The 23,076-nt window shown below is 41.1% G+C and overlaps 1 long non-coding RNA gene across 1 annotated transcript; it reads right to left on the bottom strand.

The window, feature by feature from the left end:
• Positions 1–2,166: 2,166 nt before the first annotated feature.
• Positions 2,167–3,164, bottom strand: LOC138925474 (uncharacterized). Its single transcript, XR_011441672.1, has 2 exons — positions 2,909–3,164; positions 2,167–2,589 (listed from the first exon to the last, which is right to left on the bottom strand). It is a non-coding gene; the product is annotated as an uncharacterized lncRNA (long non-coding RNA).
• Positions 3,165–23,076: the final 19,912 nt, after the last annotated feature.

Below are 23,076 nucleotides of genomic sequence, written 5' to 3'. Positions count from 1 at the left end.
CCCTCTGCATCTAACACCCTGGGAGTTAGTCTTGGCCAAGCTCCCCTGCATCCAGAGTGAGCGCAGCTCCAACAGCACTGCATCGTATCAGCAGCAGCAGGGAAGGCCCCTCAGTTTGTGATGTGGCTTAAGAGAGACAGGAGCCCCAGCAAGGGGGATGCGACCCCCAAACACTTCTCAGGCTCCAGCTCTGGGGCTGGCCACTACTTACCCATCTCCAAAGTCCAGCCTGTGGATGAGGCTGACTCTATCTGTGGAAGAGCTCACAGTGCTGGGGTGTCATGTGGGTAAAGCACACGATCAATTTCCTTCACCGTGATTGCCCAGGAACCATAATAGGCATAATAGATTGAGAAACTGAAAAACACGTCACGAAGTCCAAATTTAAGGACGTGAGTTTGGGTGTTAAGAGCCCCAGATGTTAGATGTACTTTCCTTTTTCATCACACACTGCCTTCTCCTTCTTCATTCCGGAACATTATCCCAGAATAAGAATAATAAAAATCCTAAACACACACTTAGATATACAGAACGTTTACCAGAACAAACATCCTGTTTTCGATGACTTCTTCACCATTGTCCTAATGAAAACAAAGTTTACAAAAGAAAATTCGTATGAAACATTTGAAAATAGATGGAGAGGTTTACCATAGTAAGTAAGCCAACAATGACCTCACTTCTCGTCACCTCCACTCTATCTCCACCCTTCAGACCGCCCCACCTTTCGTCCCATATCTTCTGCTCCAAGCCCTGGATCAGGGAGACAGAGCTGAGAGCACATGCCTCCTGCCTCCTTGTAAATCAATCTTGCAGTAAAGCTGTTTTCTTTTCCCAAAAGCTGATGCCATAATAATTGGTTCTTTATGTGCATCAGGCAAGAGAAACCCAATTTTGTGCAGGAACAGGAGGAGGGATGTCAGTTGAATGGGATCAAAGACACATGTCTAGAGACAATTAGTATTTTGCATTGCTATCAGTTATCTTCCAAAGGAACTCAAAAACAATGAAAAACTAGAAAACAAGGAAAGATGAGACTGGAGGAGTATGATCTCAGCAGTGGTGTTTTTCATGGAAGTACATTTTTCCCACCTATCATAGGGTGGTGTCTGTCATTCAGCCAGCTCACTCATCTGGGGCCATAGATTCAAGTTTGAACTCTAAGACAGATAAAAACTGACAGAGCTGTTTCATTACAAAATCCCAAAACACAAATTGACAAAATGGTCTCTAAAAAGGAAACTATAGATCAATCTCACTTATAAATATTGATGCAACGGCACTGTTAAAGTAACTAGATTAGGCCCAAGATGGAGTCACACATGCTAAGTCCCACGTCAGCAAACTAAAATTTAGCTGAGTTTCTATGCATGGCTCTCCTAGAAAAGGAAGGCCTAGGTCAACCAGCCAGCATTTGCCTGCTCAGCACAAGTTACTTGAGCCGGCTCTAAGACTTCCCTTTGCTCCATAGAAGGAAAGTAACCCTGCTTTAACCAACCTGCAAATGCCCAGCGCAATTTCCTTGTTCCTGCTCACTTTTTTCTATAAAAATCTCTCACCTTGTACAGCTCTTCAGAGCTCCTTTCTAGCAGCTAGATTGGATGCTGCTTGATGCATGAATTGCTAGATCGGTAAATTGTCTGTGGGGCACTTTCTTTTAACAGCACCCAACACCACATGACAATAACAACAGAATATGACAAAGTGAGAAATACTAGAAATGGAAGGATAGTCCGATATGAGCAAACCTTTTAATAAAATTCACCATATTAATAAGATAAAAGAGGAGAAAACCCCCCACATAATCATCCCCATAAGGAGAAAAAAATGCAAAGGAGTCATATCCTCAATAATCTGAAATTTGGATAAAGGTGTCAACAAAATAATTTATTTCTGGGTTATTTATAGCTTAATGAAATGGAAAACAACTGTCAATAAGAGAATTATGATGGATTATCAGTCAATATTTAAAATGATAATGAATCTATCTTAAATAAAATGGGATAATTTAGACACGCTATTAATTTTTTTAAGCATAAAAAAGTTTACTATGTAGTGTGTTTGACTCTATTAAGATATACATGCTCCAAATAAGCCTTAAAGGAAAAACAGCAAGAAGCTTTCACTCCTCTTCACACAGTGCTGTAAATAGTCTTATCAGCTCACACATTGCTTTCAACTGGATTGTTTTTATTTGCTTTTGGCATAAGGGGTTGGGGGACTGTTGGAAGTATACATGAGGCTCCTTTTATGGTAAGTTGTAAGTAGGCATACATCAAGCCAGAAACCTTTCAGACTGATTAAAGAGTGATACAAAAACAGGGGAAAACAAAAAGAAAATTAAAGTACATATTCATCAAATCTCTACCAAGTACTGCACATTTAAAGCTTACAACAGTAACTCTAAAATCTAACGTTAAACAAATGATTAATATCAGTTTACAACCACTGTCTCATTTAATCTTCATACACACAGAACTTACAAGGTATGTCGTATGTTATCCCCACTTTATAGCTGAGGAATACTTTGCTTGAGGTCATGCAGCTAGTAATTGGAGCCAGGAGTTCTTAACATTGCACACTCTTCTCCCCCTGTGGAAGGTACTTAGTTCAGAGGGCAGTTCTGAGAAGTAAATGTGCTAAGTCACATTTTTTCCCTTAGTCCAGGGCCTGTCATATAGTAAACAGTCATTAAATTATAGGTCTTATTATTAAATTATTAATATTAGTGTTTACTTGTGCATATTCTAGGGTCCCATGTAGAGATTTTCCAACCATTTTGTTTAATCCATGTACTTCAATACCATATGGTACACAGGTGAGAATACCTCCAACTCTGTGATTCCATCAGTCAATAATGAGTTAAGGCTAGGAAGATAGAAGCACACACAGTCAAAAGTTCTTAACTCACCAGTTAGTGAAATTGTGGGTCAGGATGTGAGAAAGTAATGAAGGAATGGGGCCATTCTAGTTGCTGGACAATGTTCTAGTCAGGCATCCACGAGCAGCAATACTTTGGGATGGGCACCACATTCTGGAGTCTGGCTCTCAGCACTTGCAGTCGAAAATCAAATTTAGTCAGTATACACAGAATTATTCAGGCTCTTGGAAATTATTAAAATGAATCAAACTAACCAAATGGCTAATCTTTAAATCACGTTGTCAATTACGTATGTATAATTAGAGATATGCCTCTCCTAGATTGGGATATTCCATCCCCTTATTGCCCTGGCAATGGAACTCATTCTTTTTTTTTTTTGAGGAAGACTGGCCCTGAGCTAACATCTGTGCCCATCTTCCTCTATTTTATACGTGGGACAGCTACCACAGCATGGCTTGCCAAGCAGTGCCATGTCCGCACCCAGGATTCGAACCGGTGAACCCCAGGCCACCGAAGCAGAGCGTGCACACTTAACTGCCGTGCCACTGGGCTGGCCCCTGGAACTCATCCTTGTTCCCAGATTGTGCATTGGAAATCACTTCCCTAACTGAAGTACTTCCTCCTTGAATCCCACCAAAGCCTTATTACCTGCTTTATTTTCTGTGGCATTTACCACCATCTAAAACTAATTTCCTTCTGGATTGTCTGCCTTCTTCCACTTGAGTGACAGGTTCTTGCATGTTTGTTCACCGCCATTAACCCCAGCTTCTAGAATAGAGCTTGACACATACTAGGAACTCAATACACGTCTCAACAAGTGAATGTAATCTGCAGGTTGTAAATCCAAGTTAGATGAGAGTCAATTCAAGCTCTTCTCCCTAACAGAGAATAGTTCCCTCGAAACTGGACTCTGTTTCTGAGTCAGTTTGTGCTTTCAGGAATCCCCCCTTAAAATACAATGTATTAGGTTTAAGCCAAGTTATAGAATAACTTGATTTGATTCTTGGTTCCACATTAACCATTCATTAAAATGGAAGCATGAGAGAGAGGGGAGTGTTGGTTATGCAATACAATGTGGAATTCATTCATTTCCTTATCCTTTTAATACATAAATTTCTTAAGCTTCTATCATGTGACAGCATCCCGTGAGATGTGGGATAAGGGGGGTTCTGTTGCCTCATTGCTCACTAATTACAAAACGAAAAAGCAAAATTTTAGTATTTTTCCAGCCAAAGGCAGGTGTCCTTGAACGAAAACAGCTCCGTACAGCTGCTGTGTCAAAAGAAAGAAATAATCTCTATAAAGTCCTGGATTTATCCTAACCACAAAGCAGTGACTCATAGGAGGTGTTGGGAATTCTTCCCAGGGACACCTAAGCCAGACTTGGGAAGTCCAGGAATGCTTTGCAGAGGAAGCCGTACAAAAGATGAGACCAACAGGATGTGTAGGAATACGCCTGAAGAAGACAGGGGACCAGCTTGTGAAGCTGACAGAAGAACAAGCGTGTAGGCACAGCAGCAAGACAGAGTTGTCGGCCTTAAGAACCAAAAGAAGTTCCATACGGTGCGAGCTTAGATTTTGATAAGGAATTTTATCTATTTCTTGATTTAAGTCCTATTTCAATACATGGTTGGGAACTCTCAGATATGCCTGCCTCTCCACCTGCTGGTCATTTTTCTGTTTCCTTTAGGACCTTTCAGTATATCTGGATCCTGTCCTGTTTGTCTTTTTGTCACTTATTTTTTTTTCTCGTATTTTTCCCTGTCTCAGTATTACATGTTCCTGCCTCCATCCTTATTAGTTCACAACACACAATCTTATTCCTTTTCGCTTGCTCTACTTCTAACATTCTCCATTTTTAACTGGAAGCAAATAAAGCTTATTATATTCACACTTGACAAATGTAAAACAAAACTTGGACACGCATGCCTTCAGCAGCGAAGCAGATGAGCCCTGGTTTTCCGTTCTGCAGCACGGTTCCGGGTAAATGGACGAGGCTGTGGCACAGAGCTTGGCACTGAAATTGTGGCTCTACCACTTACTGGCTGAGCGACAGGTACATTTTACTTAAGCTAAGCTTCAGTTTCCTCATCCATAAAATGAGAGGATTAACAGAATCTACCTGACGGCGGTTTTAGCAGAAAGTCTTGTCTACTATTATTGTGAAGCCCCTCAGGGTGAGAACTCTGGGTCTCTAACTCGGCCGGACTTTCAGTCACTAACCTCTCCGGATTCTGAATGCCTACCCTACCGATGTTTGAAGCAAGCAATGGGTTATCGTTAACACAAAGAAGCATTCAAAGGGAGGACCCATTTTCTACGCGAATGTGGGAAGGAGGCACTGCCGCGTGACCTGTCTTCACATACCCAGGATTCCAGAAAAGGACTAGACCCTGAAACAACTCAAGGAATGTTATGTTGGCAAAGCGATTCTCGGACCCTCCACGAAGAACCTCGTTTGGGACCGGGGGGGACCCACTTCCAGCGGTAGCAGGACACGGAGGGTCCTCTAGGAGCCGAGGCGGAACTCGGCAGGATGAAGCCAAAATGGCGGGCGGCAGTTGCACGCCGTGGCCCCGGGCACTTCCGGCGGGGCCGTAAGTCCGTCCCCGGTCCCACTCTGCCGGCTGCTAGCTGAGTGTTGCTCCTTAGTTCCTAGGGTTTGAAGAGGCCGCGGAAGTTAAAGGCCAGGTACTGCGCCTGGAACCGGATCTCCATGAATGACCGCTGTAGGCAGGGCTGGGTTGGCCCTGATAGGTCCAGGAGCCGGGAGTGACACGATGGGGGTGTGGCGGGGTGAGAAGAGCCTCTTCCTCCTCCTGGGACTGGAGGTAAGGAATTTGCATAAAGCCCTTTACTGCCTGGAGTCGTGGTTAAAGGATAAGGAAAAGGTTAAAGAAAGCTCAAAGGGCTGTGTGGGGCCGGCATCTCCACCACGGCGTTGGTCTCAGCCTTTCCTCAGAGGTTTTCTTACCACTTAGGAGAGTTGTTAGCATCGCAAGCTGTGATCTAACGTCACACAGATCTGTGCTTAAATCTTGGCTTTGTCTCACTTCCTGAGTGATTTCATTAAGTTACTTAAGTTCCCTAAACTTCATATTTTTATCTCTAAAGTGCAGAAAATAATTGTACTTGTTTTAGAGTTACTGTGAGGAAATATGTATATCACACAACACTGAGCCTTGTACATAGTAAGCGTTGAATTTATACTTGCTCTTTCACGTTTGTGTGAGTTAATGAAAACTTGCCTGCTTTGCTTCATCTTGTCCTGGCGGCCCATGGCACTCTCTTGGCAAACCACCTATGCCAAACAAAGATTCATCACAAACTGAAAGCTCTTTATTTTAGGAAAGTATGAATAAGGTGGTTCATATTGCCTTTAAAAAACGGTAAAAGGAAACTGAGAGGTGGATTGTCACCATAGTTTGGGGTGTTTAGGCTCATGAAAAGATTCTCGGAAGAAGAGACAATGGAAGGAAGAGAAGAGAGAATGAACATTCCAGGCAAGTGTAACAGCATGTGAGAAGGCCCCACAGTGAGCTGGAGCACGGCAGCTGTGGGGAACTGAGTTAGCTTTGTTTGAACTGAGATATTAATGATGGAATGGAGAGAAGTAGAGAGGAAGAGGAAAGCAGGGCTGGATTTTGTATGGCCTTGTAAGTCCTGTCAAAGAGTTATTCAAATTATCCTTCCCGATCATGTGTTTATAATGTATGAGTTAGATTAATAACCTTAGGATAAAGACAATATGGAATTGGCAAATTACAGTTACCCCATATAGTAACAGAGGCCACCTTTCCATAGAACACCAAGTAAAGTGACATCTCAGGTCCATACATCATGTGGCATGAAGGAATGCTCTACTTTAAGTGGTTGACCCTTTACAGAGGATCCTGGAGGTATCTGGATAAAAGTCTAAAGCTGTCATTGCTAACTCAGCCTCATTCAGCAATGGTTTTGAGGACATAAATTCCTAATGCTGCACTGGAGAAAGAGGAACAGGAGAGGGATATACGCTCTTGCTTTGAGAGAGAAACTTTCTACTATCTCACTTCAGGTGTTGGCAGCAAGCTCTAAATGACTGGAATTCCCAAGGATGAGAAGGAAACACTAGGAAAGCTGCCAAAGAAACGGAGTGGCTATGAGTGGGTGTTCTGCATGGAATCAAATGGCCTGAGTTGAAACCTCACACCCCAACTAAATTATTTGACTAAATTACCTAATCTCTTTGACCCTTAATTTCTTCATTTATAAAATAGGTACAGTAGTACAATCATCAAGTTGTTGGGAGGAGTAAACAAAATACTTCACGGAGGGGCCAGCCCGGTGGTGCAGCGGTTAAGTGCACACGTTCCACTTCCCAGTCACCTGGGGTTCACCGGCCCGGATCCCGGGTGCGGACATGGCACAGCTTGGCAAAAGCCATGCTGTGGTAGGTGTCCCACATATAAAGTAGAGGAAGATGGGCATGGATGTTAGCTCCGGGCCAGGCTTCCTCAGCAAAAAGAGGAGGATTGGCAGTAGTTAGCTCAGGGCTAATCTTCCTCAAAATAAATAAATAAATAAATAAACTTCACGGAGAGCTGTACCCTAGTTTTTGGCGTGTAATAAGACCTCAGTAAATCCTAAGCATTATGGTTCTTAGTATTTTGCATCTTTAATCTTTCACATTTTTGTAAGCATGTGATCATTTGAATTTTACAACTTTGCTACAATAAGTGTTGTAGAATCAGAAAGCTGTACTTAGTAAACTTGCCCGGCATTCATCTAAATTCTCTAGTTTCTTTTTTTCCAGTTTTTCATTTATTTCTTGAAGGCATTATATTAGTTTACTAGGGCTGCCATACCTAACAAAATGCCACAGAGTAGGTGGCTTAAACACATTTCTCACAGTTCTGGAGGCTAGATGTCTTAAGATCAAGGTGTCGGCAGAGTTGGTTTCTTCTGCATCTTCTCTGCTTGGCTTACGAGTGCCCACCATCTGGCAGTGTTCTCAGATAGGTTTCCTCTGTGTGCACATGTCTGTGTCCTAATTTCCTCTTACTAAAGACACCAGTCACATTGGATCAGGGCCCACCCTATGGCCTTGTTTCACCTTAATTACCTCTTTAAAAGCCCTGTCTCCAAATACAGTCACATTCTGAGGTCCTGGGGGTTAGGACTTCAACATTTGAATTTGGGAAGGGGGGCACAATTCAGCTCATAACAGCATTTTTTTTTTTTTTAAAAGCCTCTTTTTGTAGAAACACAAAAGTAGAAAAAACCAGTACAATAGATCCCACTACTCATCACCCAGCTTCAGGGTCATTAGCTCTTTTCCAGTCCCCTTGCAGTGACACTCATGCTCTCCTCTTTCCTTCTGAATTTCTTGGAAGCGATTCCCTGACGTCACAGCACTCCATCTGCAAATATTTCAGCATTGATCTCCAAAGCACAAAATATAACCACAACATCATTTTATCACCTGTAAAAAACAATTCTGTATCATCAAATATCTAGTCTGGGCTCAAGTTTCCAGGCATCTCATAAATTGTTCATTTAAATCAAGATCCAGATAAGGTTCACATTGTGATTAGGTGATATATCTTTTCAATCTTTTTTTAATCTATAGATTTAGTCTTTAAAAAATGTAATGTACGTATAGATCTAGTCTTAGCCTGCCTGCGGACATGATCTCTTCCCCTTCCCCATTTTCCTTTGTAATACTTGTTAATATCTATCATACAACATGTTTATTTGTGTGCCTAGGGTACTGTATCTCCACCTGCCCATCATTAGAATAAAAACTTCCTAAGAGCAGGAGGAACTTTGTGGGGAGCAAATATTGGAATGTGCCTGACCAATGATCCCTTCTAACAGTGATTTTTCTCTAGGAACTTTTTCTCCTTGAACTGGGGAGGCTGGGAGAGAGGTCTTACATTTATTTTTATGATGGTTATTCTCTCCTAAACGGAAGTGATTTTTTCTGGGTGATAGGCTCAGCAAGAGGAGGTCTTATGACTAGATGATAATTGTTTTTTCTGTTTAGAAATTATACAAGACACTAGCCTCCCAGATCAACCCTGGTAGGATTAGAGAAGGAAAATGGAGAAAAACATGGCAATGAGGTCCAGGGGGACAGTTTGGAAGGGGGATATGTGGGATGGTGGCTTTGGCCTGGCAGGAGGTAGCCTAGTGTCAAAGAGAAAACACAGTGGGCAGTTAAGGAGAAGACTTTATTTAGGTTATTGCAACAGGGAGGGCACCCCAGATCCACAGATCAGAGTGTCTCGGCAGATTGGTTCTACCTTCGTCCTCTGTAGTAAGGGATAACCAAGTTGCAGGTGGAGTTGTTTGCAAGAAGGGCAAGTCTAAGTTATCTGACCAGCAACCGTTTTCCTCTGTGGTTAGCTAGTTTCAGCGAGACAGACACTTCTAATCTCAGTTACTCAAAGAACAAGAAGTTGGAGTGTCTGTGTGTAGCCTTGTCAGCAGGTTCAGGCAAAAGGGTCTGTGTCTGGCCTTGCCAAAGGTAAACAAGGGAGCCATCCTTGACTCTTATGGGAGCCATGAGAAACAGTGGACAGCGAGTCTTATCTAAGCCATGGGGAAGGGTAATTTTTTGAGTTAAGCTGTTTCCTAGAAGACAGATGTTGGGGGGGAGGGTTTCCCCAAACAAAAGATTGGAGGATTTCTTAAGCCTAGCTGTTTTTTTGGAGCACAGGGCTCAGGTAAAGTTCAACACTGTCACTAACTTGGTTGTTAGAGGACAGAATAGGTAGGGAGGTGCTGGAGTCTCATTGCCTTGAGACAAACTGTCCACAAACGCACACTCTGAAGCAGGTGTATTCAGCTGCAACACCAGGGCAGTTGCCTAAGGCCTGGCTTGTGCTGAGTGGAGAAGTGGAGACTGGTCTCAGGGAAGTTGTTTTCCCATCCTTCTGCCTCCAAACCCACAGAGCTGGGCAGTCACAGTCTGAGAGTCTCTCCCTACTGTTGCTTCTCCTGAGAAGCAAACGTTGAAGATCAGACCTGAGTTGTTATTTCTTGGGGTGGGGAGTGACTGGCTGTGGGTTTTCTGGTGCTCTCCACCCTAGGGCTCATCCGCTCCCCACCCCTTTAGCTAATCGGAGCTGATTGGGCCCGTCTGGTCTTCATTCATTCCTTTGCCCCACAGAAGGCACGTGGTATTTTTATGTTCAGGACGGATGTAGTTTACAATCAGTCGTATAATGGGCTCAGGAAAATGAGTGGGAGAAAAATCCACCAAAGCACTGACGCTTTCTTTGGGTAGTGGTGCCATAAGTGGTTGTTTATTTATGTGCTTTCAAAATTTCTGAAGTAACTAATGGCGTACACAGCCCTGTCAGACCCCCTCTCCACAGGCCCTTGGCTCAGGCCTGAAGCAGTGCTCAAGGAAGGACTGGAGAAGGCACAAGCGGGGACAAGTTTATATGAGTAGCCCCTCCTCTGCAGGTCAGTGAAGGGGCAGAAAGGCCCAGGGTAACCCAGTCCCACCGCATCTCCTATAGCTTTCTTGGTCTCCTCCTGTGCTCCTCTCTCACTGCGTGGGTAGAAAGAGCCCTCAGAGACCTGGGGGCTGCTCCCCAGCATGAGTGACCCCCTGTGGCTCAGACCTCAGAGCAGGTCAACCTGGCCTAGCCCAGTGATCTGTCTGTTCTCCAACCAGTGCTTACTCAGCTGCCCTCCCTCTCTGTAGCCCTGGGAACAACAGGCCAAACTTGCCTGTACGCTGAGCCATGGCTTCTGGGTTGGTGGCTACAGGATGTTCTAGCACAAGCAGAAACCAAGAAGCCCTCCTAGTTTCTCCTGTCCCTTTCCTCAGACTCAGGGAAGCTCCTGACTCTGTGTCCTCAATCGCTCTCTGGACCTAAAGATGCTGGTGCCAGACATCTGCTCGTATCTGACTCCAGCCAGTTCTGGCCCAATAATCTTCTCATTGTGACATAGAAAGGGACCAGGCTTCACAAGTTCTGAGTACTGTGACTCTTTTTGGTTGTTCAAAATAACTTTTAAATTGTCATGGTAACAGTTTGTCATGGTAACAGCAGTTGAAAGTGAATTTGTGCTCATGGTCATTAACTCTTCCCCTCCCAACTTCCCATTAAATATGTTTGAGAACTCAGGAAGGCTGACTCTCAAGAGCACCCAGAAACCGAGTCCTCCAGTCTGGGATGAGCGGTTATTTTTACACCTGGTGTACTAAAATGAAACTCACCAACAATGGTGACGTCGAGCTCTCCCTTGAGAGAAGGCCAGTCTCAGAGTGACAGGCAGTAAGCAGAGCCTACCTATCTCCATCACATCTGGCTTCTTACATCAGAGGCTCAGGGTCTGTTGACGAGGAGACTCATGGGCAGTCCTGCCACTGGGCTGCTCCTGCCTTTGGAGGAAGCAGTGGAGAGCTGCTTTCTCAGCCCCAAATGGCTGCCTCGGAGCAGCTGCAGCGTACTGCATTCCAGGGATGGTGCTTTCTGTGGAGTCAGAGAAACACTCCCACAGTGACTTTGAAGGGAAGCTGGAACCTTGGGAGGTGCTGTTGCTGTGAGAGTCAGAAGGAAGAGCTCAGGGTAGAAGAGAAACAGGGACCATGCAGACCTTGATGACCCTGATCCCACCATAGAACGTATTTATGTCCTGGGTCTCAGGCAGGACTGGGATCCTGGACCAGGGGAGACTTTATTCAGCTTTGTGGGGGCATGGTGGCACCATGTATCCTCACTCCAGTTGTCTTCTGAGAGTCACTCCTTACTGACTTCTCTTCATACAAACGAGGAGAAGTGGTTCTTTCAGTTGGTTTTATAAGATCGAAGTGCTCTTTTTGATTGACTGAATTCACAAGCCAGATCAGAGACTTTCTAGTTCAGGAAACAATTACCTGCACATGTCCTCCCTTATTCACCAAGTCCAGTGTTTACTCCTAGCCCCGTGCGTTCACTCTGGACGTCATCCTAAGCTTGCTGTGGCCAGTACACGTCTCTCGTTTTCAGGGGATCATCCCCTCCTTCCATGCTTCTACTTCCTATTTCTTATGCATCCTGTTCTGTGTGGTTTCCAGCTGCTCTCATTCTACACAGACCCTTTAGGGGAATGTGCTGACCTCAAGATGCTCCTGGTATCAAGGTGGTAAGGAATGGCATCTAAAACCTGATTCAAAGTTCCATGCTATCCCATGATGTCACAGGGGCCGAGGCCTGTCTACGTGGTGACCTACCTCACAACCCCCATAAACAGCCCATATTCCATAAAATGTAGGGGTTTTGTGATTATCAGGAGATCAGGATAAGAAGAAACCTTAAAAATAACTCCATCAGCTCAAGTAGGATGAGCCTGCCCCAGTGTGTTCGTCTAGTGACCCTCTTAAGAGAGATTTTATGCATATACGAACAGTAGATGGAGGAGTCAGTTGTCTGCCCTCGATGGTGCTGGTAACAGGTCTTTGTAGACTTCATACTCCCAATGCATCACAGGTACATGGTCACTTACAGATCAGGTCCTCAAAAAATGTTAAATTAGTCCAGGCAAAGGGGGAAATGTTTTCTAGACATTGAATTCAGTAGCACCTGTTGTGGGGGGAGGGGGCCTCCAGGGACTGTTCCGACTGAGGAGGCTCATGGGGTCAGGATAGGGTCTGAGAACTCAACAGAAAAGTCTACAGTGTGCAGCACTGCAGGGAGAAGGGTTTTGAGATGGTGACAGAGAGAGGCAGGATCTGAGGAGCCTGAACAGGGCCAGCAGCTTTTCTGCTGCCTGAGACCTCAGCCAAAGTCACTCCTTCTGCCCTCTCCCCATCCTGGGCATGCGGTGCCCATAGCAGTGAACCCAGGAAAGGAAAAAGGGAAGGCAGAGGAATAGAAAAACGGAGGGAACAAACAGAAGACAAATAATAAGATGGAGGAATGGATGGTGTTTTCTAATACCACATGTGTGTGGTTTGTTTGGGTTTTTTCTCTGATGCCAAATACATGTTGTTTCCACACCAACCAATTCTCTGACGCTAGCTGGGTGTCCAAAAATTCAATCCAGTAATGACACTATCTGGAGTTAGCATCAGATCCCACAAGATAAAGAGTTCCACAAGACTGAGTCCACTTCAGATGCCAGCTACAAATGGGATGCCCAGGCCACCTACTCTTCTGCCTGGCTGACTATAAATTCGGGGGTTCCCACAACCCCCTCAGGTTTGATAATGACTTACAGAACTCAGGAAAGCACTTCACTTACAATTACTAGTTATAAAGGATGCAACTCAGGCAAATGGAAGTGATGTATAGGACAAGGTATAGGTGTGGGTGGTACAGAGCTTCCATGCCCACTCCAGGCATGCTACTCTACCAACACATTTATGTGTTCACCAACCCAGAAGCTCTCCAAAACTTTTAGGGGTTTTTCTGGAAGTCTCATTACCTAGGCGTGATTGATTATATCATTGGCAATTGGTGATTGAACTCAATAATATCTGACCCCTCTCCCCTCCCAGGAGGTCAACGGTGGTGCTAAAAGTTTTAATCCTCTAATTGTGTGGTTGATTCTTCTAGCCACTGGTACCCCCTCCCCACCATGACTCATCTCATTAGCATAAAAAAGACAGTAAATTCCAAGGGTTTTAGGAGCTCTGTGCCAGGGACCCAGACAAAGACTAAGTATTTTTTTTATTATACCACACAGACATAAATCTAATAACCTATTAAATTACATACCAATAGTTACATTATACATTATATTACACACCAATAATTATATTACATTACATTATGTAATTACATTACATTACATGCCAATATTTGCATTAAATACATATGGCTTAAAACACATCAATTAAGAGGTAGAAACTCAAAGTGGATTAGACTTGAATGTAAGACCTGAAACCTTAAAACTCCTACAATAAAACATAGGCAGTATACTCTTTGACATTGGTCTTCGAAGTATCTTTTTGAATACCATGTCTCCTCAGGCAAGGGAAACAAAAGAAACAATAAGTGGGACTATGTCATACTAAAAAGTGCCTGCATGGCAAAAGAAACCATCAACAAAACAAAAAGACAACCCACCAACTGGGAGAAAATAGTTGCAAATCATATATCCAACAAGGAGTTAATTCCCCAAATATATAAAGATCTCATACAACTCAACAACAACAAAAAATGAACAAAGTGATCAAAAAATGGGCATTTTTCCAAAGAAGATATATGGATGGCCAACAGGCACATGAAAAGGTGTTCAACATCACTGATAATTAGGGAAATGCAAATCAAAACTACAATGAGATATCACTTCATGCCTGTCAGAATGGCTATTACTAAAAAGACGAGAAGTGTTGGAGAGGATGCGGAGAAAAGGGAACCCTCATATACCACTGGTAGGAATGCAAACTCATGCAGCCACTATGGAAAACAGTATAGAGAGTTCTCAGAAAATTAAAAATAGAACTACCATATGATCCAGCTATTCCACTTCTGGATATTTATCCAAAGAACACAAAAACACTAATTCAAAAAGATATATGCACCCCTACGTTCATCACAGCATTATTCACAATAGCCAAGATATGGAAGCAACCCACGTGCCCATCAACAGATGAATGGATAAAGAAGATGTGATATATATACACAGTGGAATACTACTCAGACATAAAAAAGAAAATCGTGCCATTTGTGACATGGATAGACCTCAAAGGTATTACGCTAAGCAAAATAAGTTAGAGAAAGACAAATACCATCTGATTTCACTCATATGTGGAAGACAAACAAACAAAAAGATAGATAAGGAGAACCAATTGGTGGTTACCAGAGAAAGGGGCAGGGGAGGGCCAAAGGGGTAAAGGGGCACATATGTGTGGTGATGGACAAAAACTGGACTTTTGGTGATGAACACGATGCATTTTATACAGAAGCTGAAATATAATAATGCACACCTGAAATTTACACAAAGTATAAACCAATGTGATCTCAAAAAATAAATAAATAAAAGTGAGGATAGTTTAAGGGACCTCTGGGACAATATCGAGCATTCTAACATTTGCGTTATAGGGGTCCCAGAAGGAGAAAGGAAGGGGCAGAGAACTTATTTGAAGAAATAATAGCTAAAAATTTTCCTAACCTGGGTAAGGAAACAGACATTCAGGTCCAGGAAGCACGAAGAGTCCCAAACAAGATGAACCCAAAGAGGTCCACACAAAGACATATTATAATGAAAATGTCAAAAGTTAAAGATAAAGAGGGGGGCTGGCCCCATGGCCGAGTGGTTAGGTTCATGTGCTCTGCTTCAGCGGCCCAGGGTTTCACCGGTTCAAGTCCTGGGCGCGGACATGGCACCACTCACCAAGCCATGCTGCGGCAGCATCCTGCATGCCACAACTGGAAGGACCTACAACTAAAAGTACACAACTATGTACTGGGGGGCTTTGGGAGAAAAAGAAAAAAATAAAATCTTAAAACAAAACGAAACAAAAAAGATAAAGAGAGAATCTTAAAAGTAGTAAGAGAAAAGCAACAAGTCATGGAAACTCCCAATAGACATCAGATGACTTTTCAGCAGAACCTTTGCAGGCTAGAAAGGAGTGGCATGATATATTCAAAGTGCTGAAAGGAAAAAACGTACAGCCAAGAACACTCTCCCAGGCAAAGTCATCATTCAGAATGGAAGGAGAGAGAGTTTTCCAGACAAGCAAAAACTAGAGGAGTTCATCATCACTAAACTGACTTTACAGGAACTGTTAAAGGGACTTCTTTAAGTGAAAGGGAAAAGGCCACAAACAGAAATAAGAAAACCACGAAAGAAAAAAATCTCACTGGTAAAGGCAAGCATATAGTAAAGGTAGTGGACCAACCACTTAGAAAGTTCGTATGAAGGTTAAAAGACAAAAGTAGTAAAATCATCTTTATCTGCAATAAGAAGTTAAGGGATACAGAAAGTAAAGGGAGGTAAAATATGACATCAAAAACAAAACGCGGGGTGGTGGTGGTAAAAATGTAGGACTTTTAGAATGTGTTCAGAATTAAGAGACCATCAACTTAAAATAGACTGTTATATATACTGGTTGTTGTATATGAACCTTATGATAACCACAAACCAAAAATCTGTAACAGATACACAAAAAATAGAGAGAAAGGAATCTAAACGTTACACTAAAGAAAGTCATCAAATCACAAGGGAAGAGAGCTAGAGAAGAAGAAAGGAACAAAGATGAAATGCAAAAACAATTAACAAAATGGCAATATAGGCATACCTTGAAGATATTGCAGGCTCAGTTCCAGACTACGGCAATAAAGTGAATATCACAATAAAGTGAGCCTCACAAAAGTTTTGGTTTCTCAGTACATATAAAAGTTATGTTTACACTATACTGTAGTCTTTTAAGTGTGCAATAGCATTATGTGTAAAAAAAACAAGGAAAGGAAAAAACCTACAACCTGAACATACCTTAATTAAAAAATACTTTATTGCTAAAAAATGTTAACCATCACCTGAGCCTACAGCAAGTTGTAATCTTTTTGCTGATGGAAGGTCTTGTAATAAATGCAATTATCTGTGAAGTGCAATAAAAAAAAAAGCACAGTAAAAAGAGGTATGCTTGTAACTACATACCTATCAATAATTACTTTACATGTAAATGGACTAAATGCTGCAATCAAAGGACATAAGGTGGCTGAATGGATAAAGATACAAGACCCATATTTATGCTGCCTATAACAGACATACTTCAGATCTAAAGACACTCACAGACTGAAAGTGAAGGGACGGAAAAAGATATTCCATGAAAATGGTAATGAAAAGAAAGCTGAAGTAGCTATACTTATATCAGAAAAAATAGACTTAAAAACAAAAACTGTGGGGCCCGGCCTGGTGGCACAGAGGTTAGGTTTGCATGTTCCGTTTCTCGGTGGCCCGGGGTTCACTAGTTCGGATCCTGGGTGCGGACATGGCACCACTTGGCATGCCATGCTGTGGTAGGCGTCCCACATACAAAGTAGAGGAAGATGGGCATGGATGTTAGCTCAGGGCCAGGCTTCCTCAGCAAAAAGAGAAGGACTGGCAGTAGTTAGTTCAGGGCTAATCTTCCTCAAAAAAAAAAAAAAACCCCAAAACTGTAATGAGACAAAGAAAGGCATTACATAATGATAAAGGGAGCAATCCAACAAGATATAACGCTTGTAAATATGTATGCACCCAATACAGGAGCACCTCAATACATAAAGCAAATATTAACAGACATAAAAGGAGAAACTAACAGTAACAATAATAGTAGGGGGGGCTGGCCCCATGGCCGAGTGGTTGAGTTTGTGCACTCCACTTTGGCGGCCCAGGGTTTTGCTGGTTCGGATCCTGGGCACGGACATGGCACTGCTCATCAGGCCATGCTCCCCACACAGCACAACCAGAAGGACATACAACTAAGAATATACAACTATGTACTAGAGGGCTTTGGGGAGGAGAATGAAAAAAAATAATAGTAGGGGACTTTAACACCTCACTTACATCATTGGATAGATCATCCAGACAGAAAATCAACAAGGAAACACTGGTCTTAAATGACCCATTAGACCAGATGTATTTAATGGATATATACAGAACATTTCATCCAAAGATGGCAGAGTGCACATTCTTTTCAAATGCACATGGAACATTCTCTAGGACAGATCACAGGTTAGGCCATGATACAAGTCTCAATAAATTTAAGAAGATTTAAATTATATCAAGCATCTTTTCTGACCACAACAGTATGAAACTAGAAATCAATTACAAGAAGAAAACTGGGGAAAAAAACACATTGAGGCTAAACAACATGCTACTAAATAACCAATGGGTCAATGAAGAAATCAAAGAGGAAATAAAAAAAATACCTTGAGACAAATGAAAAGGGAAACACATGGTCCAAAATCTATAGGATGCAGCATGCAGTTCTAGAGGGAAGTTTATGGCAACCCAGGCCTATCTCAAGGAACAAGAAAAATCTCAAATAATCTAACTTTACACCTAAGGGAACTAGAAAAAGAAGAAGCAACAAAGCCCAAAGTTAGGAGAAGGAAAGAAATAATAAAACTCAGAGTGGAAATAAATGAGAGACTAAAAAAACAATAGAAAAGATCAATGAAACCAAGAGCTAGTTCTTTGAAAAGATAAACAAAATTGATAAATCTTTAGCCAAACTCATCAAGAAAAAGAGAGAGGGCTCAAACAAATAAAATCAGAAGTGAGGGGGGCCTGCCCTGTGGCTGAGTGGTTAAGTTCGCACTCTCTGCTTCAGCAGCCCAGGGTTTTGCCAGTTTGGATCCTGGATGCAGACCTAGCACTGCTCATCAGGCCATGTTAAGGTGGCTTCCCACAGAGCAGAGCTATAAGGACCTATGACTAGAATATACAACTGTGTACTGGGGGGCTTTGGGGAGAAGAAGAAGGAAAAAAAGAAGATTGGCAACAGAAGTTAGCTTAGGTGCCAATCTAAAAAAGAAAAAAGAAATGAAAGAGAAGTTACAACTGACACCACAGAAATACAAAGGATCATAAGAGATTACTATGAGCAATTATATGTAATAAATTGGACAACCTAGAATAAATGGATAAATTCCTAGAAATATACAATCTTCCAAGACTGAATCAGGAAGAAAGATAAAATCTGAACAGACCAATTACTAGAAATGAAATTGAATCATAATAAAAAAACTCCCAACAAACACAAGTCCAGGACCAGATGGCCTCACAGGTGAATTCTAACAAATATTTAAAGAAGAGTTAATACCCTTCCTTCTCAAACCATCCCAAAAAATTGAAGGAGGATCACTCCCAAACTCATTCTACAAGGCCAGCATCACCCTGATACCAAAAACAGACAAAGACATCACAAAAAAAGAAAATTACAGGCCAATATCCTTGATGAACATAGATGCAAAAATCTTCAATGAAATATAAGCAAACCAAATTCAACAGCGTATTAAAAGGATCATATACCATGACCAACTGGGATTTATTACAAGGATGCAAGGATGGTTCAATATCCACAAATCAATTGATGTGATACACCACATTAACAAAGTGAAGGATAAAAATCATATGATCATCTCAATAGATGCAGAAAAAGCATTTAGCAAAATTCAACATCCATTTATGATAAACCCCACAACAAAGTGGGTATAGTGGGAACATACCTCAATATGATAAAGGCCATATATGACAAACCCATGTCTAACATCATACTCAATGGTGAAAAGCTGAAAGGTTCTCTTCTAACATTAGGAACAAGACAAGGATGCCCACTCTCGCCATTCTTATTCAACATATTATTAGAAGTCCTAGCTACAGCAATCAGACAAGAAAAAGAAATAAAAAGCATCCAAATTGGAAAGGAAAAAGTAAAACTGTCACTTTTTGAATATGACTTGATACTATATATAAAAAGCTCTAAGGGCTCCATCAAGAAACTATTAGAGCTAATAAATGAGTTCAGTAAAGTTGCAGGATATGAAATAAATATACAGAAATCAGTTGTGTTTCTATACACTAATAATGAACTATCAGAAACAGAAATTAAGAAAACAATTCCAGGGCCGGCCCCATGGCTGAGTGGTTAAGTTCGTGCGCTCCGCAGCCATGGCCTAGGGTTTTGCCAGTTCGGATCCTGGGCGTGGACATTGCACCACTCATCAGGCCATGTTAAGGTGGCGCCCCACATGCCATAACTAGAAGGACCTGCAACTAAGATACACATCTATGTACAGGGGTGGTTTGGGGAGATAAAGCAGAAAAAAAAGAAGATTGGCAACAGTTGTTAGCTCAGGTGCCAATCTTTGGGGGAAAAAAAAGAAAACAATTCCATTTACAATTATATCAAAAGGAATAAAATACCTAGCAATAAATTTAACCAAGGAGGTAAAAGACCTGTACACTAAGAACTACAAGACATTGATGAGAGAAATTGAAGACAACACAAATAAATGGAAAGATATACCATGCTCATGGATTGGAAGAATTAATATTGTTAAAATGTCCATACTACCCAGAGCAATCTACAAATTTAATGCATCCCTATTAAAATTCCAATGGCATTTTTCACAGACCTAGAATAAATAATCCTAAAATATGTATGAAACCACAAAAGACCTTGAATAGCCAAGGCAATCTTAAAAGAAGAACAAAGCTGAAGGTATCATGCTCCCTGATTTCAAACTATACTACAAAGCTATAGTATAAATATGTTATATGTATAGTATAAAACACTATGGTACTGGCACAAAACAGACACATAGATCAAAGGAACAGAATAGAGAGCCCAGAAATAAACCCACACCTATATAGTCAATTAGTCTACTACAAAGGAGGCAAGAATATACAATGGTAAAAGACAGTCTCTTCAGTAAGGTGTTGGGAGAACCAGACAGACACCTGCAAAAGAATGAAACCACTTTCTTACACCATATGCAAAAATAAGCTCAAAATAGATTAAAGACTTAAATGTAAGACCTGAAACTCTAAAACTCCTAGAAGAAAGCATAGGTAGTAAACTCTTTGACATCAGTCTTAGCAATATTTTTATGGATCTGTCTCCTCAGGCAAGGGCAACAAAAGCAAAAATAAACAAATGGGACTACATCAAATTAAAAAACTTTTTCACAGCAAAGGAAACCATCAACAAAATGAAAACACAACCTACTGAATGGGAGAATATATTTGCAAATGATATGTTCGATAAGGGGTTAATATCCAAAATATATAAAGAACTCATACAACTCAATATCAGAAGCAAACAATCCGATTAAAAAATGGGCAAAGGACCTGAATAGACATTTTTCCAAAGGAGACATACAGATGGCCAACATACACATGAAAAGATGCTCAACATCCCTAATCATCAGGGAAATGCACATCAAAACCACAATGAGATATCACTTCACATCTGTCAGAATGGCCATTATCAACAAGACAATAAATAACAAGTGTTGGCAAGGATGTGGAGAAAAGAGAACCCTCATGCACTGTTGGTGGGAATATAAATTGGTACAACCACCAAGGAAAACAATATGGAGCTTCATCAAAAAATTACAAATAGACCTGCCATATGATCTAACAATTCCCCTTCTGGGTATTCATCCAAAGCAGACAAAAATACTAATTTGAAAATATATATGCACCCCTGTGTTCACTGCAGTATTATTTACAATAGCCAAGATACGTAAGCGACCTAAGCGTCCATCAGTAGATGAATGGATAAAGAAAATGTGGCATATAGATATACAATGGAATATCAGTCGTAAAGAAGAATGAAATGCTGTCATTTGTGACAACATGGATGGATCTAGAGTGTATTACGTTAAGTGAAATAACTCAGACAAATAAGATGAATACTATATGATTTCACTTATATGTGGAATCTAAAAAAAAAAAAAAAACAATGGAACAAACAAGACAAAACAGAAACAGACTCACAGATATTGAGAACAAATTAGTGGTTGCCAGAGGAGAGGAGAGTTGGGGGAAGTACAAATGTCAAGTCATAAAATAAATAAGTCCTGGAGATGTAATGTACAGCATAGGGAATACAGTCAACAATACTGTAATAATTTTGTATGGTGACAGATGGTTACTAGTCTTATCAGTGTGGTAATTTTGTAATGTATAGAAATGTTGAATCACTATGTTGTACACCTGAAACTAATATAATATTGTATGTCAACTATATATACTTCAATAAAAAAATAAAAATTAATTAAAGCAAAAAAAAATGTCCATACTACTCAATGTGATGTACAGATTCAATGCAATCCCTATCAAATCCCAATGGCATCTTTTACATAAATAGAAAAATAGAAATAGAATTCATATGGAACCACAGCAGACCCTGAATGGCCAAAGCAATCTTGGGCGAGAACAACAAAGCTGGCGACATCACACTTTCTGACTTGAAAATATATTACATAGCAATCAAACAGCATAAGAACAGACATATATAAGCCAGTGGAACAGAATAGAGGAAATAAGCTCACATGTTTATGGCCAACTGATCTTCCTCAAGCGTGCCAAGAACACACAATGGGGAAAGGATGATCTCTTCAACAAATGGTATTGGGAAACTGGATATCCATATGCAAAAGAATGAAATTGTACCCACATTTCATACACAAAAGTGAACTCAAAATGGGTTAAAGAATTAAACATTAGACCTGCAACTGTAAAACTCCTGGATGAAAACATAAGGAAACATCTTCAGTCAACAAAAGCAAAAATAGACAAACGGAACTATATAAAACTAAAAAGTTTCTCCATCTCAAAGGAAACAACGAAACAAAAAGGCAGTCCACAAAATGGAAAAAATATTTGCAAACCATATATCCAATAAGGCATTAATATCCAAAATATATAAGGAACTCATATAACTCAGTACTAAAAATATAAATAACTCGATTTAAAAATTGGCGGAAGATCTAAATAGACCTCTCAAATATACATATACTATACATATTTATACTATAGCTTTGTAGTACAGTTTGAAATCAGGGAGCATGATACCTCTCTAAAGAAGAAATTCACATGGCTAACAGGTCGATGGAAAGGTGCTCAGCATCTCTCATCGTCAGGGAAATGCCAATCAAAACTATAAGGAGGTATCACCTCATCTGTTAGTTTGGGTATTATCAAAAAGACAAAAAGCTCACTACTGTTGGTGGAGATGTAGAATAAGGGAACCCACGTGCGTGGCTGATGGGACTATACATTAGTACAACTGTTATGGAAAACAGTATGGAGGTTTCTCAGAAAATTTAAAATAGAACTACCATGTGATCCAGTAATCCCATTTCTGGGCACACATCCTAAAGAACTGAAGACAGGATAGCAGAGACATACCTGAACTCCCTTGTTCACTGCAGCATTATTCGAGATACGGAAAGAACCTAAATGTCTGTCGGTGGATGAGTGGATAAAGAATAGTACATTCTCTTTATCATTCATCTGTCAGTGGACATTTATATGTGTGTAGTCATGTGCCGCATAAGATGTTTCGTTCAATGACAGACTACATGTACAATGGTGGTCCCATAAGATTAGTACCACAGAGCCTAGGTGTGTAGTAGGCTACACCATCTAGGTTTGTGTAAGTACACTCTGTGATGTTCACACAATGATGAAATCACCTAATGATGCATTTCTCAAGATGTATCCCCATTGTTAATCGATGCATGACTGTATTTACATAGCGTTTACATTGT

This window comes from Equus caballus, chromosome 8 (assembly GCF_041296265.1).
Source record: "Equus caballus isolate H_3958 breed thoroughbred chromosome 8, TB-T2T, whole genome shotgun sequence".
NCBI classification, from domain to species: Eukaryota; Metazoa; Chordata; class Mammalia; order Perissodactyla; family Equidae; genus Equus; species Equus caballus.
Note: the sequence above shows the minus strand (reverse complement) of the source record. Positions and strands in the feature narration are given on the sequence as shown.